Source organism: Hesperophylax consimilis, chromosome 30, assembly GCF_061612785.1.
Source record: "Hesperophylax consimilis isolate HC1 chromosome 30, BYU_Hcon_1.0, whole genome shotgun sequence".
NCBI lineage: Eukaryota > Metazoa > Arthropoda > Insecta > Trichoptera > Limnephilidae > Hesperophylax > Hesperophylax consimilis.
In genome coordinates, this window is record NC_142865.1 from 13402588 (window position 1) to 13422183 (window position 19596).

The 19596-nt window shown below is 33.2% G+C and overlaps 1 long non-coding RNA gene and 1 other non-coding gene across 3 annotated transcripts in view; both read right to left on the bottom strand.

Moving 5' to 3' along the window:
• Positions 1–19596, bottom strand: part of LOC149409661 (uncharacterized) — a 463199-nt gene that overhangs the window by 118859 nt on the left and 324744 nt on the right. The window lies entirely within an intron of this gene.
• On the bottom strand, positions 15653–15724 carry TRNAA-GGC (transfer RNA alanine (anticodon GGC)). Its single transcript has one exon. It is a non-coding gene; the product is annotated as a tRNA-Ala (tRNA).

Here is a 19596-nt window from a genome sequence, read left to right on the forward strand (position 1 = left end):
ATTATGTTCAGTGGTGTAAGGATAACCGATATCTGTTATAATATTGAATGATTAATAATTCTGAATCTAATTCAAAATTATAAAAAAATCAACCAAAAAATACGTATAAAAGTTGTTTTATCGACATTCTTAATTAACCCTTCCGAAATATCGAACCGAAGAAATGCGTACATCACAAATTAATGCACGAGAATAGAATGTATCGAGAGCATCTCCTATTCCCCATCCTATCTTCCTCTTCCTCTCTCTCTTCCCATTACCTTCTTGTTAGTTTAATATAAAATAAAATTCCTCTAACAAATATTAGCATAAGAAACATTTTAGGCTTAACCCTATTCCACTTATAATAAAAGCTACTAATAAATAATGTCAGAATTTAAAAACCACTCGGAAAAAAGCAACCCACAAAAAACAAAGTTTTTTGTTGAATGCTTTAAAACTTTAAAAAATGGTGTGACTGAGGATTGAACCTACCTACCCAGGAATGAGGATCGACAACACTACAAACCTCGACAATTATCGATCGGGTAGGACCGACATTTATTTGGTATATTTACTGTAGCAATGTAATCCGATTTCAGAGAAATGCTTATAAGTCATCCACAACAAGACTACCTGCCGAGTTTCAGTTCAATCCGATGTCAGGAAGTGGGTTCATTTCCGCTTCCAAGATTTGCATTCAGTCACTACCGAAAAAAAAATTTAAAAAATTAAAATAGGCGTAATTAAAAACACCGGCTTGAGTTTTGAAGGTCCTAGTTTTACTTGCCGGCTTCCTCGTGATTTAGGTTCTTGCATAATATATTATTATGACTCGCGTAGTCAAAGAATTTGTAGTTGGAACCAAGATAAAAACAATTGTTTTCTTAAGGCGATGCCATACGTATTAATAATGCAAAATCATGTGTTTTTGGTTTGAAAATTTGGTCGCCTAGAAATGCTTCAGATGCTTTAATTAAATACAGCGAGTAGAATACATCTTGGCCTTTGAAATAATCGAGTATTTTTTAGATAAGTCTTTTTATAAGCCCAGAAAAAAATAGTGTAAAAGCCTATGAAAACTGCTTTAAAGTTCAAAATATCCTTCTTACGAACCCATTTTCGGTTATGATTTTATTGTATAGTGTGGAAAATTAAGTTATTTTTAAAATGATCGAAAAAAAATTAAATATTTATGCCTGAACATCCACAAAATAAAATAAAAGGCACTTTTCGGCCATGTTTTTTTCTTGCATAAATCAAAACAGGCGGATTGTGTTAAGCGGGAATTTAAACCTTATCGCCATCTACATAAGGGTTGTTGTCTGCAATAGCGGCTCAATTTAAAATATTACATGACGTAGTGCATCGCCTTAATGAAGTAAACGACATTTTTGTCAGTTCAAGAAAGATTTCAAAGCTTATAACGAAATTTATGAAAAGATGAAAACGTTGAGTTGTCCTGTGGAGTAAATTTCAGAGACAAAATAAAATGTGTAAGTACATATTTTGTATAACACCAGAGCTCACCGATCAAGAGTTTTTTACTGCTTCAGACGATATGATTTATAGATTCAATTAATTTAACAACATTAGAATAAAATGTAAGGAATTGAGGGAGAAAATGTTGTGTTGTAAAGAAGGCCAGCAATGCCTCATCTGGGCTTTGTCCCATCTATTACCAGTCGCCCTCTATTCACAAGTTAATTGAAATTGAAATTATGATAAATCCAGGGGCGTGCCGCAGCAGAATCACTAGGGTTGCCAGATGTCGGGTTTTGGACCGGACAAAACGGTTTTTTGAACGGCTGTCAGGTCTAGAAAATTTCGGAAAACCGGTCAATAGAATGTCCGGTTTTTTTTAAATACACGACATAATATACCTCACTCGCGAGATAATTTACAGAGCAAAAGCCGTGAGCGATTCTGGCGGGTTGTAGCAAGACTTGCTCAAATCTGTTTGAAAATGGTACAATATGTGTGCAGTGTTCCCGTCTCCAATGCCTTCGTAGAAAGAGTTTTTAGTGTAATGGGTAATGTATGGACTGACGAAAGAAATCTACTATGTGTGAATACCGTAAAAAGCGAATTACATGTTTCCTTCAATTTAATTTTTTTTTGCCATTCTACAAATAATTCAACACTCCTCACACACCAACAGTAAACCAGTTTTTAATTCTGACATACACCAGCACAAAACACGAACACAAAATCAAATACATTTATCGTCATCTACTTACACGACCTAATTTGGAATTAACTCCTTACAATACTTTGCACATAAACAATATAACGCATTACCTAGAAATGTAAAACTTCCGGCAACGAACAAAAAAACATTGGCAAAAGCTCTCAAAAGCTATTTCCTTAGCAATTTCATAAATGACTAACACAATCTTTCTCTAGAACTCCATAATAACATCTGCGTTTATTTATTTTAATGTATTTTATTTATTTGTCTTGTCCTTAATCTAATGTTGTCTTTCCCGAAATGAGTTTTATAAACTCACTGGGAATAATACATTATTGCTTTGTTTTCATTTTTTAATGTATTATCTTGTAATAAAATAAAATAAATGTCAGTTGCACTGATTTAAATATACAATTTCAGGCAATAAACGATTATTTAAAGTACTAGCATCTAGTGGCAAATATGTTAAAAAGTGATTGTATGCTTACCAATAGCAATAATAAATATAAGTTTTAATGTTTACCAAGTGTTTCATTGTGTTCATCCTCAGAAATTTTCGGTAATTTTCTGTGTTTGTTTTGGCCAAAATCAAAGGGGTTTATGATTATCAAATGACCCTTTGATTTTCGACAGTAAAATGATTTTCGATAAAAAATGTTCGGTTTTTTTATCTGGACTATCTGGCAACCCTAAGTAACACCAGCGGCTAGCATCTGTCCAGGGGCGTACCGTAAGGTTTGCCACCGCCAAAGTGAGTAGGAAGGAACCAGTTACTTGCATTATAACCGTCTGCGCTAGTCTTAGAGAATATTGCCGCTACAGTTTGTAATATTGAATTTCTAATTTAATTAAGACGACAGTGGCCGAGTGGCGGCAATACTGGGGATTACATACAGGGATGTTTATAACTGTTTGTAGAATTTATTAAAAGCAGATACGAGCTTCATTGGACTAACTAATTCAGTAAGAAATTGTGAAATAAGAAATTGGCACCATTAATCATTGATATTGAATTTAGTGGAATAATTCTTTTAACGTGATTTATTTATTTATTCAAACGCCATATAATGGCTTTTACAATACAGTGGTAATCGAATTACAAGCGTACAGTGATAAACAGGATAATAATAGCAATAAATTAAAGAACAATTAATGTGTAAACAAAAACACCATTGCAAGTGATGCAGTTATTAATATAAGTGCTGTAAGACAATGCATAATTCAAAATAAATATATACCAGTGTAACTATAGTTGGAACTACTTTATACTAGGTTTGTATAAGACGAAGTATGAGGTGTCTATGATAATAGTCAGTAGTGAGTTTATTGTTACCCACAAAATTAATTGTAATTGGAACTCAACAAAGAGTAGGCATCGAATCAACATAATATTTAATCCCTAAAGCCTCTGACATTTTGCCATGCTCTTACGAGAAGTGTCAGAATATATTTTCACGTTACATTTGATTCCCGATAAATGCGTTATTTCTTACGTATTTCAAAATACAATACTGTTCCTAGAAGCAGACTCTTTCAGATTTTAGCATTAAATATTTATTGTTATTAAGTTTAATTTGTAGAACTCCATTTTATTTTTTTATTTTTTATATATACAATAATATTATTATTGGGTTTATAAAAACAGTTTATTTTTAAACAAGTTCTGCTGTGTAATTATTATTACGCGTGACAGCTGTTTCGCCCTCTGAAGGCATTATCAAACTGTCAGACTGTCACAGTTTGATAATGCCTTCAGAGGGCGAAACAGCTGTCACGCGTAATAATAATTACACAGCAGAACTTGTTTAAAAATAAACTGTTTTTATAAACCCAATAATTTAGCATTAAAAATCAACGTCAGTATTTAAAAAAAATATTAAATTCAAACAAAGATAAAGTTTTTAAAATCACTTAACGATGGTTAACTAAACGAATTTAATTGGACAAAGGCTTTATAAAAGTTATTGTCACTTCTCTTGCTTTTCATTTAATATAAAATATATCTCTTAATAGTATAAAATAAAGTCGTTCTCCGCATCTGTCTGTTTGTGCGCTTAGTTCTTCTAAACTACGCAACGGAAATTGATGGGGTTTTTATCATTTAGAGAATTTCTTCCGGAAGGTTTATATAATAATAATATATTTATTTAAGAAATTTGCAACTATATCTAAGAACACATGTTAACAAATGGAAAAAGTTAAAGTTTCTCATAACCTGCCTCACTAGGCTAGCGGCTAGCCTGTATCGAAGCAGCCATTTTAAAACTTAATTTGCTGTCATACCCTTAAATTAAATATACCATTCCTAAATCCTGTATCTAAATTTCGCTAATAAACAATTAGTTAATGTTAATTAAGTGTTAACCTCAAGTGACCTACCAGGTAAGTATTGTACTGTATATTATCTCCATATATAGTTAGTAATAACATAGATCATTGTAGAAACGTATAATATATTTGTACGGCGCTATACAAATCATCCAAATATTATTATTATTATTATAAAATACATATGAGTATATCTACATTTATATTATAATATAATCGCTCAATATTTTTGTTGGATCAATAATTTCGAATTTGGGTGAGGGCACTAGTAAAGGCCCTATTATTATTTTTTATCCAAAGTATAATGTTCTTTTTGAAATTTGTTTGAGTATCACATTTTTTGTGTTCTCTGGAAGAGTATTGCACAATCTTGTTGCAATAAACCTAAAATTCTTTGATCGAAGCAGTATGCATAACAGGAATTTTGAATAAATCTTTGTTATTGTTTCGAGTACAGCGAGTATTTAAACTGCATATTATATTCATAGAAAGTAGAGAAAAGACGGTGTTTTGTAATCAAGTCATAAAAAAATATTTTCTGAAGCTTACATTGCTAACACTGGGTAAACCTAATGAGATACCTTATAACAATGTGCTACGGAATTGTATATCTTACAGTCTACAGAAAAGTCCACGGTGGTACATCCTAAGGATAACCCCCAGCCACGCCGGGTTTATGTCAGCTTGTTTATTTAAAAAAAATAAACCTTCACAAATATATTTCAAATGTATTTTTAATGCAAACTGAAAGCGCGGTATTGTCTCTTTCTAACACTGTTTAAATTATATTTCTCACCCTAATACAAAATGAGATGGCAAAACTTTTACGAGGCCGTACCAGCCTGGAATATATCTCAAAAAAAAAATGTATCTCGTCTGTGAAGAATATCTACCAGAATTGTCCAAGGGGTTGATCATTGATCCCTTCGGCACCGGTGCGTAGTCGGGATACACGCCAAACGCGCGCCCAATATTTGTACACGGTTGACATTTGTCACATGAGAACGGGTCGCTTCTACGATTCGTTCTTAAGTTCAACAGCTCGGCTGTGGAACGAACTGCCGGCCTCTGTGTTTCCTCCCTCAGGGTGGCCACAAAAAACGGATTTCAAAATTCCCTGATAATTCCAGGTTTTCCAGGGCAGTTTCTATATTTTTCCCTGATATGTTTTATTTGGTATAAGGACATATCGTTCAAAATTTTATTTTTGAAACACGATTTTCATCTACGCCAGAAAATTAGAACAGATACATAAATAAAGGGAATTCCGTCATCTAAAGCATTTATTATTTCCTTGCACCACAATGATCTATTCAAAACAAAATACACTTATTACAAATTTATGATATTTCGCCTGAAGACAATTTGTGTACAAATGAAAAGACCAGACAAAAATAGACAAATAAACAAAAGTAAGTACAGTAGAACCCCGATAATTCGAAAAAACGCGTAATTCGAAATTTTAGCCAAAAAAATTTCCGCAGAAAATTTTTTTCATACAATTTTTTTTTTAATTCGAAATTCGTTAGTTCGTAATTCGAAATTTATTTTTGTCCGCGCACGAAAATTTGTTCGTGAAATTCGAAAAAATTTGATTTTTGCGAAAATAAATCATAATATTTCGTAAATCTGAATCTAAAAGTCAGCCGTGGCGGTAAAACGCCGAAAAATTTTTACGTGGTTATACATCGTCCTAATTAGTATTATTATTTTGTAAATCTGAATCGATTTACACTGGAATGTTGTATTTTTTCAAATTTATTTCGAATATCCGAGTTTGAAGGGCCGAGAAAATACGTTTTACGCGGATATATGTCATATTTTTACGAGTTTACACCAAATATCTGTATTTAAAGGGTCAGCCGCGACGAAACTCGGCCGCGAAATTTCGATTTACGCGTAAATGTATCGTATATTTACGAATTTATTTCGAATATTTGAATTTAAATGGCCCGCTGCGACGGAAATCGGCCGCGAAATCTCGATTTACGTGTAAATATATCGTATTTTTACGAATTTATTTCGAATATCTGAATTTTAAAAGGCCCGCCGCGACGGAAATCGGACGCGAAATTTCAATTTACGCGGAAATATATCGTATTTTTACTAACTTTACTTCGAATATCCGAGTTAAAAAATACGGCGCGACGGAAATCGGCCGAAAAATTTCGATTCACGCCGAAATATGACATATTTTTACGAATTTACTTCAAATATCTGAACTTAAAAGGCCGGCCGCGACGAAAAACTGCCGATAAAATTCGATTTACGCGGAAATATTTCATATTTTTACGAATTTACATCAAATATCTTAATTTAAAGGGTCGGCCGCGCATTCTCGATTTACACGGAAATATATCGTATTTTTGCGTTTTTTTTTCGAATCTGAATTTTAGGAGCCGGCCGCGACGAAATACGGCCGCGAATTCTCGTTTAACGCGGAAATATATCGTATTTTTACGAATTTAAATTCAGATATTTGAAATAATGGGCCGGCTGCGACGGAAAATTACCGCGAAATCTCGATTTACGCGGAAATATATAGCATTTTTACGAATTTATTGCGAATATCTGAATTTAAAGGACCCGCCGCTACGGTAATCGGCAGCGAAAATAAAGAAATAATTGGTATTAATACGAATTTACAACTAAAATACCACCCGGATTTGAAGAGGCGGCCGAGAAAATCGATTTTCGGCGTATTTTTTTTTTTTTTTTCATAAAAATTCGAATTACGTGGGAATTCGTTAATTCGAAATTTGATTTTTGATGTCCCGTGGATTTCGAATTTACGAGGTTCTACTGTATTGACGCTTTGTAAAAATGTTGATAATGATGATCTTTAAATTTTATTACGACCGTACTGGGTGTCCGACCCTTTTGACACTTTGTTGTAACTTTGCTAGCTTTTTCTTTACAGATTTCGCACCTACATAGTATAGGGGAAAAAAGGCGGGTGGTTTACAACATGATTGTGTTGCAAGGGCTATTTACGAAAATAATAATAAAAAATACCTACTTATCTAGTTTGTCTTTGTCGGCATATCTTTTGTTACACACGCCGCTAGTAAAAGTAATAAAACACAACTTTGGGACTTCACAAATCGTAAATAACGAATTTCGTTTTATTTTTGGAATTCCCTGATATTTTAAGAATATTTTAAAATTCCCTGACATTTCCCTGATAATTCCCGGTTCGGTAAAATTCCCTGATAATTCCCGGTTTTCCCGGTTTTCCAGGTCTGTGGCCACCCTGTCCCTCCTAGAACATGGGACTCTTCAAGACCAATGTTCACTCCTTCCTCTCCACAAAAAGACCCTCCACACAGCATCCCCAAAGATGACATAGGCCCTGAGGGAAATTATTTTCTTCAGGGCCTCCTGTGTGGAGTTAATATAAAAAAGGGGTTAATCGTTTAAGATACTGATGATTTTTTTCCTATCCTAATGGAGGTTGGCTTACACCAAGAAAATCTTCACCCAGCAAACATCAACTTGAAACACTGACAACAATCTTCCTCGGTTTAATTAAAATCCACAACACATAGTTTCTGGTGCTCCCCTCCTGTGGTCATTCCCGTTACCACCCTATACATTCCAGCCGTATTAACATCCCAGTATTATTCAGTGACGTTACACAATTTAGTGTATTATAATAATTCGCTGAGGGGGGGTTTAATATACTTCCCTTAGCGTGGTCTTAGCTTTATTAATATGCTTGAATTAGAAGTTACTGTACCACACAGGCCAGACGAAACAGTGTTGAGCAGAGACTGAGTGAAAAATAATCCTTAATTAGCAAAATTTATGTTAATTTTATCTAATATTGCGGCACAACGTTGGCGGGATTTTGCAAAAATTATTACAGCAATCTGTTCTCAGCGGAGAATTTTTAGTAGAAATAATGTACCGCACTTGCTTGTTATTGAAACAAAGTTGACATTACTGATCGTTTGGTAACGCGGTTAAAAATAGCTGTAACGAAATGGGTAAAATGCACAATTCAATTGAAGAGTGATTTTCATATATCTATATCTACATAATACTGAATTACCATGTTATATCATTTGTATCAATGAAAGTCCGTATACACGGTGTCCGGAACTTGCAGCACAAGCGGGAACATCACATTATTAGTAGATTTTATAGAATAAAACTTGTTTGATTTGAGTTTTTAGTTTTCCAGTGAAACTTTTTTTAATTATTGAAGACAATATTAGCGATTTCTAAACGAAAATCTGAAACAGAAAAATCAGAAAAGGATACGGTCACATCTAGGACTCGAACCTACGACCCTTGTCTTTCCGGGACACCGCTCTACCAACTGAGCTAATGGGACCCTATCCCCCTCGGTCACTCTTTTAACTGTATCATACTTCGAATAAGAACTACCAACATTGTCTTCATTTTTTCACTGCACATTTTTATTGACAAAAATAAGATAGGTTTATCTAAAAAGACGCTGTCTAGATTGAATTTAGTTCGGGTTGAATCTTGCGATCATACATAAAGATGGTTAAAATATTGTATCTCCAAATTTGAACGAAAAAAAGGTTATTGAAATTTACTTGATTATAGCCTATAATTTTTTGGGTTCAAACATTGCACCTTTTAAACCTACAGTCCCATTGTAAATCCTCCAGACAATGATTTTATAATATTTAATATTTGGCTAATTTATATAGCGCCGTTTTCGTGAGAAATCACCTCAAGGGCGCTGAGCACAGACATTGTATTACCTTTACAATTATATATATACATATATATAATTTATATTTACATTTATGCTAAACGAAAGTCTATGCCAAAATATTGTATTTACATCAGACACTGTAATATAGAACTAAAAACTTATTTTTATATTACACAATGTATTTTTTTAAGTTCTCCAATCATTATGTTAGTTTTCTCATATATGGTATGATGTACGGTTATACAATATTTTAACTCTAAGTCATCGAAAAAAAAACCAGTGACATTATTGTTTAATCATTTAAGTAAATTTTAATTACTTAAGTACCCAACTACCCAATACGTTTCTAGTTAAATTCAAATCACACTCCACGAGTTTTACATTCCGTACGAATAATATTCAATTACTTTCCACGAAATCTTATTCATATTTTGCACGAACGTGCAACAGCAATAATATACAGGGTGTCCGGAAACTCGTAGTACAAGCGGGAAACTGGTGAATCTACATCACATTTGGAGTCGATTTTGTAGTATATTTTTTTTTGATTTGAGCTTTCGTTATCGAGTAAATCGAGTTAGAAGTTGATTATAAATTATTACTGAAGATCAAAGTACCCAACTAATTAAAACTATTTGAAAGTAAAACAAATGAAGAAACTCGGATTTGAAGCATTATTTTGAAATCACCCTTCATTTAACCCGGTGTAATCATAAAATATTTCTGCTCTGCAGGGTTAAAACATCTGTTGTTCAACCCTAAACACCAGAAAAAACTTTAACCCTAAAATAGCCGAAAAATATTTTTTTTTGGTTTTTTTTTTTTTTTTTGTGAAAATGCTCAAAAAAAAAAATTTTATGTTTTTTTGGGTTCCCCATGTGGTGTTGATTCTCCAGTTTCCCGCTTGTACTACGAGTTTCCGGACACCGTGTATACGTGTTATAATAATAACATGGGACGAATAACTCACTCACACGTGAACAATTACCACTGAAGATATAAACCGACAGAGGTGTGTTGTGGGCGTGTTTGTTCCCGAAGTAACGGTCTCCATGGACGGAGGGTAAGACTCTCGACTAGCAATCCGAAGGTAGAAGGTTCAAATCCCAGCGTGCGGAAGTACATTTTATTTGATGAATTTGTGTTATTTTACAATTTATTCATTTAAAATAATATACAACATACTTGCGGAACGTTTCAGAGTGGATGATACTCTCAGTATCGCCCTAGTGTTAGATTGATATATTCAGAATTGAAAAGTTGCTTGAAATGGTTTTAGCCGTGTTTGGTAACATTTCGCCGGAGTCAGTTTTACTGACTCCGGCGGTTGGGAGCAGTTGTGACTCCTCAAACGAGCTGCCGGCCTCTGTGTTTCCTCCCTCCTTCAACACGGGACTCTTCAAGACCCATGTTCACTCCTTCCTCTCCACAAAAAAGACCCTCCACACAGCATCCCCAAAGATGACATAGGCCCTGAGGGAAATTATTTTCTTCAGGGCCTCCTGTGTGGAGTTAATATAAAAAATAAAAAATAAGAAAAAGCTGAAGCGTAACTTTAATTATTGAAGACAATATTAGCGATTCTTAAACGGAAATTTTGAAAATCTCCTTCGGTCATATGTAAATGAATCACACTTCGAATAAGAACTACCAACATTATCTTCATTTTCTCACCGCACATTTTTATTGACAACTATCTTTATGTATGATCACAAGATTCAACTCGAACTAAATGCAATCTAGACTATCGCTAATATTGTCAGATATTGTCTAAACAGATAATTCACTGGACTGTCTGGGGCCTAGGAGTCGGTGGAATCGGTGTTCAAATCGGTATAGAGATACTTCTAGATATTTTTTATTCAGTGTCAATTACGCATTAAAGTCACGATTCCACAGATCTCAGGTCTGTTTTGTGGAACGTTGGATTTAAGACTTTATTTTCTTCCACTGGTGGAACTGATAGAGAAGTAATCGCATTGCTTTGATTTCAGCCAGAAAATAAGGCGAACATTATGCCTAACAGTGATATCGCGTAATGGAGCCCATTGGAACAGAGCATGCAAAATTACCGATAAATCGATTTAAATATGAATATCGGTAATTTAGTCATTAGTTTGTCGGTAATATTAAGAGGCATGATAAATGCAAGATTACTCAAATAAAAATAAATGATAATATATGTGAAGATTAATGTTACAGAAGAAGACGTCGCATTTCATGGCTTCGTAATCTAGGTGACTGTTACGAGTGCAGTTGTTCGGGGCTGCAGACTGCAGATTGAAAATTGCTATGATGTTAGTCAACTTACGATAGGAGAGAGCACCAGAAGGAGTTAATTTATAAGTAATTTTTGTATTTTTTTACAAATTTCACTTACCCGATTTCAAAAATATAATGTAATATATCTGGAACTTACCTGGAACAAAAAGAGAAGAGAAAATTAACAAAAACATTTAGAAGTTTTCAAGTCAATTAAAAACACTTTTAATTGCGCTTATAGTGGATAGTTATTAATTTATTAATTTTGAGTTAACCATCTATGGACCCCATCCCCACTTTAATCAGTCTCAAGCAATTTTCCAAATTGAGGAAGCCCTAGACCCACTAGCTCCGGGCAATTAGTAATCTTGCGCGGCAAAACAAGAATTTAATAAAAAATTTGCTACTCTTAATTTAACTCAAAACCGTGAATGAATATTTCAAAAGGAAATAATTTCTGATTATTGAAGACAATATTAGCGATTTCTAAACGAAAATCTGAAACAGAAAAATCAGAAAAGGATATGGTCACATCTAGGACTCTAACCCAGGACCCTTGCATTGACGGGGCACCGCTCTACCACTGAGCTAATGACCCCCTATCCGCTTCGGTCACTTTTAACTGTATCATACTTCGAATAAGAACTACCAACAATGTCTTCATTTTTTCACCGCATGTTATTTATTGGCAACTATCTTTATGTATGATCGCAAGATTCAACCCGAACTAAATGCAATCTAGACAGCGTCTTTTTAGATAAACCTATCTTATTTGATATAAATAATTTCATTTCAACCACATCTAAAATGACGTTTTCTCCAACTTTTTGATTTTTGGCCGCTTTAACCTACAAAATAACCTTTAAATATTCTAAAATAATCACGCGAAAACACGAACACATACACTTAAACAATTTGCAAATCGTTAAACAATATATAAAACAAACTCTTCAGTAAACCCAGATACCCCCACGGAAAAACTATGCCAAGAAATGAACTTATAGAAAATTAGAAAATTGTACAAATATAACATAATATGCCTTTTAATTACGATCACTCGTTATTTACATCAACTAAAAAATTATGAACTAATTTGGCTTTGAATGTGTCAAAATTAAAATCGAAAATATCAGTGACATCTATTACTTCATTACCTACTTTATGTATTATCTCCATAACAGAATTGAACACGAAGTTATTGTTGGTAAATAATATATTCTATCTAGTATGCTTCGGAGGTACGTACAGGTAGATTATAATGACAACAAATTAAAGTATAAAATATATTCCATCTAGTATGCTTTGGGGGTACATACAGGTAGATATAATGACAAAAAATGTAAGTATAAAATATATTCCATCCAGTATGCTTCGGAGGTACATACAGGTAGGTATAATGACAACAAATGTAAGTTTAAAATATATTCCATCTAGTATGCTTCGGAGGCACATACAAGAAGATATAATTACAACAAATGTAAGTATAAAATATATTCCATCTAGTATGCTTCGGAGGTACATGCAGGTAGATTAAATGACAACAAATTTAAGTATAAAATATATTCCATCTAGTGTGCTTCGGAGATAATGACAACAAATGTAAGCATAATATCAATCTTAATATTATTACAACAAATTTTCAAAACTCTCATGTAAATAATTTTTTTAGGAAAGACAAGTGACGCAAGGATGAATTTTATCGGCGATGATAAAAATAAAGCAACCTTCAAGTAATGACAATCTGTCATGTGTTGGGAGTGGGATAAACCCTCAACAAAAGGATTATTTACTACCCCTAAAATCCGAAATCAAATAAAACGGTACCACATGCAAAAAAATAACTGAGTGCGGTTGACGTGTGTTTCGGATCAGGCCAATCTACGGAATAGATAGGACTTCAATATACTTTTTCTAAGACATTGACGAACGTTTTGTATGATTCACAAGAAAGATAAGAAAAGATAATTCAAGTTTTAACGTAACACATGCTTCTTTAGGGTAAATATTATTACGTAAATAAACGGTTTTAGAAAATTAATCTAATTAACCATCACAAGGGTAGGCAGAGAGGATAGAACGCCAAACAACTCGGTCTTGGTAAACATTGCTTGCTACGTTCACATTCATACATTGTCTCATGCATAACCGTAATGTACCAATGATTCAATCCAATATTGTATTTGTATGCCTTTCTCGAAAGAATTGGGATTTTTAACGAACAAAACTATTCATTCATATTCATATTGCGTATGTACAGGCGCAAAAATATGATTTGTTTTAATAATGCAAAGCAATACCTTGCAAAAAGAGTATTTAAAAAAATAGTAATAATAACGCCATTTATGAACATGTGCGTTTGACCTTAATTTTTAATTAATTTAATTATTAATCAGGGAAAATTATTCAAAATTTCAAAATGGTATTTACAAATTTGAGAAAAGTGTGTTGTATGGATGTAGGTAGGTACCTACCTGCCTAGTAGATAGTAGTAAATCAAAGTATACAATAAAAAATACGAATATTAATAAAAGATTATTAAAAAATAATCGTAGAACAATGATGAGTGGTTTTACGGGTATTACAATAAAGCCTGCTCACCTACGCATCAGTGCACTAGCGGAAACTCGGCGGACAAGAGCGGAACACCCGTTCACAGTTGACGTCGGCACCACGAGAACTTTTTCATAATACGGCACGCGTGTGGAACAACTATTTACAATCTTCTTTCTTATTCATTTTACAGGTAACCTCTCTCACAACTTCGGCCGATCGGATGGCGATATAGTTCCCCTGGCTTTACACTGCACAGAAAGAATGGGGAACGCTTCCCATTCCCATTTTATTCTTAAGCATTCATACCTCAATTTGTCAGAAAGTCTGACAATTGAAGAGTATTTCCGCTTCTCGATTAAATCTAAATAAATGGTAACGAATTATTAGAAGCAATAATTAGTCGTCTGAAATATTCATAAAAATTGTAAATATCTCCCGAGTAAAAATAAATGCCGCGGACGGGAATTGAACCCGCACCTGCTGATATCCGGTCAGGTGCTCTGGACCACTGAGCTACGTCGGCTTATTTTCAACAATCCAAATAATTCAATATGTACTAGTACTTCAATCAACAATTACAGCTTATTATATTTTTTCACGTGTAAATTACAGCTTATTATATTTTTTTCACGTGTAAACAACCAACTTTATTTTTGTAGGAAAAGCTTTATTAGTCCAAAATTTCCCACAAGATGGCGTCGAGAGATATTATATCTACATTTGTTGGAGAAATATTTTGACTTTTCAAATATTATAATTTTATTATGATGATAAACGTTGGCGGCATTTATTTTTACTCGGGCGATATTTTCAATTTGTATGGATTGCTTATAATAATTTGTTATCCTTTCTGCTATGCACCTTGTATTATAAACATTAGTTTATCATTATAGAAAAATAATAAATAAATGGGATATTTCTAAACGTATTCGAAAAATAAAAACTGTTTTTGAAAGGTGATGAAATAAGCTTTCAAATTGTTTCATTCAAAATAAACATTTCATTTTGAAATCAAGCATAAAAAAAGTTTAAAAATGGCTCACCTTACATTTTTTCGTCTTAACATTGAAATAAAATTACTGATTTTAAACACATATTTTATCAGACAAATGTATTATAAACATTATTGTTACATCAGTAATCAGAGTGATTAAAAAATTAAATGATCATTTTTAAACAATCCTCGCATTTGAATAATTTAAAAGTAAATGTAGCATAACATTAACTATAAATCAATAGTTACTTCAGTAAAAAAAAACCAGTAATACCCTACAAAGAAAAAAATATTGTCGAAGCAGAAAAGTGAAAAAAATTTTTAAACGCTTCTTTATAAAAAATGGCATAGATACGGTTAGGTTAGGTGCTTGTAGATAATTACGCTTGGCGGAAACATGAAAAATAAATCGGAGAGATACAGAAGTGCAATTCTCTGTCTAATAAAATACAAAATACGTTACATAAGTCATTACCAAACTGCAGCAGATAATAATTATGCACAATGCCTGGTTTTCACGATTGGCCATGCGAACATTGGGCGCAAATTGCAGATGGAGACGATTTAATATAATCATATATTATCAATTATTGAAGACAATATTAGCTATTTCTAAACGAAAATCTGAAACAGAAAAATCAGAAAAGGATACGGTCACATCTAGGACTCGAACCCAGGACCCTTGCCTTGCCGGGGCAACGCTCTACCACTGAGCTAACGGGACCCTATCCCCCTCGGTCACTTTTAACTGTATCATACTTCGAATAAGAACTACCAACAATGTCTTCATTTTTCACCGCACATTGTTTATTGGCAACTATTTTTATGTATGATCGCAATTTGAGGTTTTACTCAAGAAAGTTATTAGTTATTACAAAAAAATAAACATATATTATCAGTTTGATAATGAATTTTTAGAAAAAGCTGTCACGCGTAGTAATAATTAAAGAGCAGAATCTGTTTACAAATAAACTGTGATTTTGTAAATTGAATACTAACATTATTGGATATATAAAAGAAAAAAAACATAAAAGAGAGAAATCTTCCTGTTTCAGAATCAGAGATGTGCTTTATTTCAATTAAATCCATTTCAAATGGAAATGCAAAATGCATATTTTCCATTTTGCATTTTAAATGCTTTTCTCAATGCATTTTCCATTTTAAATGTTTTTTTGCAACATTCTTCATACTTTCTCCACTCATCTTTTTTTCATAAGCCCCAAATATCAGTCAGTCCTCAACCTCGCTATGAGAGATAATTTACATTTGTCAAGTTGCTCCCTGGTAGGAGCCCTGGCAATTGAGTGATACCATTACAAAAAATACTGATTCAAATACTGAATATGGCCATGACGCTGTAATATTAAAAGTTAGATAGCAGTTTCTATGTTTTTACGTTGGCAACATTAGTCCCGCGCAAATTTTTTTTGGTTTCATAATCTGTAGTCGTAGTGTTTTTGGATTTACCATCATGTAATATGTTTGTTCGACATTGATGTCCATTATCAAATGACAAAATTGTTTAAAATCCTATAAATATTTTAACTAAGCATTTTGAAAATAGGTATTTTGCATTTTGCATTTGAAATGCTTTTCTAAAATCCATTTTGCATTTTGCATTTTCAAATGGAAAAGTTTTGACCCATTTCCATTTTTCATTTGAAATGGTTTTGGGTACCCATTTTGCACATCTCTGAACAGAATCAATTCGTATATCGATATAGAGTCAGTAAAGTTGATTTTAAACGACAAGCCTTGCTGCTGCTAATTATATTTAAAAGATTTAGTTTATTTTATAAATTACATACTTTTGCATTCTACATGGAGAAAACTTACTGATATTGTTAACTAGCTGTACCCCGCCACGCGTTGCGGTTGCTCAGTCTGACTTTTTTTATTTTTTATTTTTTATTTTTTTTTATAGTGAATACCTCACAAGAGTCCCAACTGCTCCCGTCTGGAGCCAGTGAGACTATGGCATCCCCAATTGGGGGATGTTGTGAGGCTGAAGGTAAGTGGGGAAGGGAAAGAGGAAGGTGGGGAAGTACCTGGCTATTCAGATCTAGTCACTAAACACGGCTAAAGCCATTTGGAGCAACGTTTCAATTCTGAATGGTGGTCTTACACCAGGGCGATACTGGTAGTATCTTCCACTCTGGAACGTGCCGCAAATATACTATATATTATTTTAATTAATTAATTGTGAAATAACACAAATTAATCAAATAAAATTTATTTGCGCACGCCGGGTTCGAACCCGCGACCTTCGGAATGGCAGTCCAATGCGTTACCACTGGACTACTCGCCCTTCCCTGTGCAGATAGGGAAACAATAGCGCGTGTCACTTTAACGTCCAACAGAAGGCGCTGTTTTTAAACAAAAAAAAACATGTTTTTACCGGTCACATATTTATAATATAGGTATATAAAAACACACGCGTGTTGTGTAAAAATTTCAAAGCAATCGGTGAAAAATTTTCAGAGACTTAAGATTATGAAGAAACGAACATTTACATTTTTATTTATATTTATATAGATTTATTGAGAAACTCTTAAAATTATTCGTTTTCCGTTTAAAAACGGGATGGCAAGCCCTCAACGGATGAATCGATATGTTTCCTGATAAACTATTAATAAAATACCAATGATTTGTCACGATGTCGGGACACATGTTCATAAAAATCCTAACATTTCAGCATTTCGCATGTGTCATTATTATATTATTAATAAAAACATGTTCCGATATTATTACAAATTTACTTTAAGTTTGTCAGGAAGTGGCCTGCATTCCCTTTTTCAATACATCAGCAATACTCATTTTTCTCCGCGTATATTTCATATTGCTTTTTAATATGATTTAAAACGCATTAAAATGTAAATTTTGTAACGTTTTAAAAATAATAATATTAAACATTTTATTGAAATATAAACCCGACTTACGTTATTCTCAGCATTTTGAATCGGAAATATGTGTATATTAACAAAAAAAAAATCAAGATATAATCGTTACACCTGGTACCAGAGTCAACTTGTTACATTTCCAATATCAAACATTAAAAAAAAGGTAATCGCAAGTAATTCTGAAACATATTACCGTGTAAGGCAAATTCAATAATTTCCATGCGTGGATACAAGCCGTTTGCACCGTGCAATGTGAATGTTTGGAGAAATGCACGCTGCATTCTCTGCACTGGTTGCAGTAGTATGCACCTACCAGTTGTATTAATGCCGTTTACCTTCCCAACAGCCCACGTCCATTTTAAACTGGCTTATATTATGATACTCGCACATGTAGCATGGGCGCAGCGAACGAAAGGGCAGTTTGGGTTAACGCATAGGAATCTTTCCTGCCAGGGGTCTTACCAGACAAACTTTCCTCCCTATATACTAGTTCTCAATTAGGGCGGTATTAATTAAATAAACAGCATAGAACTTGTTCTTTTTTTGCATTGCTTATATGCCCTACATTTTTGTTTTATATAAATTTAACATTTTTAAATTTTTAACCAGGTGTCTAAAAACGTACCGTTTTTTATCTTATTTTAGACAATACACACTAAATTAATGCTTCTCCAACAATATTTATCTAAATTTAACATTTCCTAATTTTCTCTCAATAACATGGCAATGAAATATGTTTACTGTACATTCCTGTCACCTACCTTAGAACAGGTCACACCTAGTGAGATAGATTATGTAAAACATACAATTAAATTATATAGATAATTACTTATGGTAACTTCTAATCATGTTAACCTCTTATTTTATGTAAAAAGATAAGAACTGTTTTTCAAAAAACGCCGATTTATAAAAAAAAAAAAAATTATATTAAAATTATTATTAGTGTATAACCTTTTCCCCGCCTTGCAATACACGTATTCGTAAATCTTCATTAAAATTTTTTTTTATGTATAATTTCTTATTTGTTTGTAATCTAAAAGAAATTTAATAAGGAAATTATTAATATTCATGTTTAAATACGAAATCGACCAAATAATGTGCGTAGCTCATGATAGATATACTTATGACAGCAGATTACAGCGTTGAAGTAAGATCATTTTACAGTTTCCAAATAGTAAAGTTAAGTTATCTCACTCCATACTTCATTGATAAAAATAGTATAAATATAAAACTACATATAGATGATACGAAACAATGAAAGAAAAAAGAATATAAATAACGAGTTATAAATAGTGATTTTTGGCATTGACATGCCTCTTGAATTCTTCAAGGCTACTATTAAAAATATCGATAGTCTTGGAGGCGTTGTTTAACAGCGCCATACCTCGTGTCATGCTAGCCGAGCCAGTATGTCCGTTCTGCCAAGTGGCAGAATCTAATCCTCTTGCTACTCTCTGTGAGAGTTCTAGAAGATTAGAGACGGTGGACTTATTTGATAGAAATCCGTGTTGGTTTCCTCAAAGAAACGGTTTAATTTGTTGTTTAGCTTTTCGCAAATTATTGTTTCGAATATTTTTGGGAGTATTGACAAAACCGCTACTGGTCTATAGTTCTGGACGTCCGTTTTTGTTCCAGATTTATGTATCGGGCTAACCTTGGTAAGTTTCCAGGATTACTCCGGGCAAAGAGAGGGGGT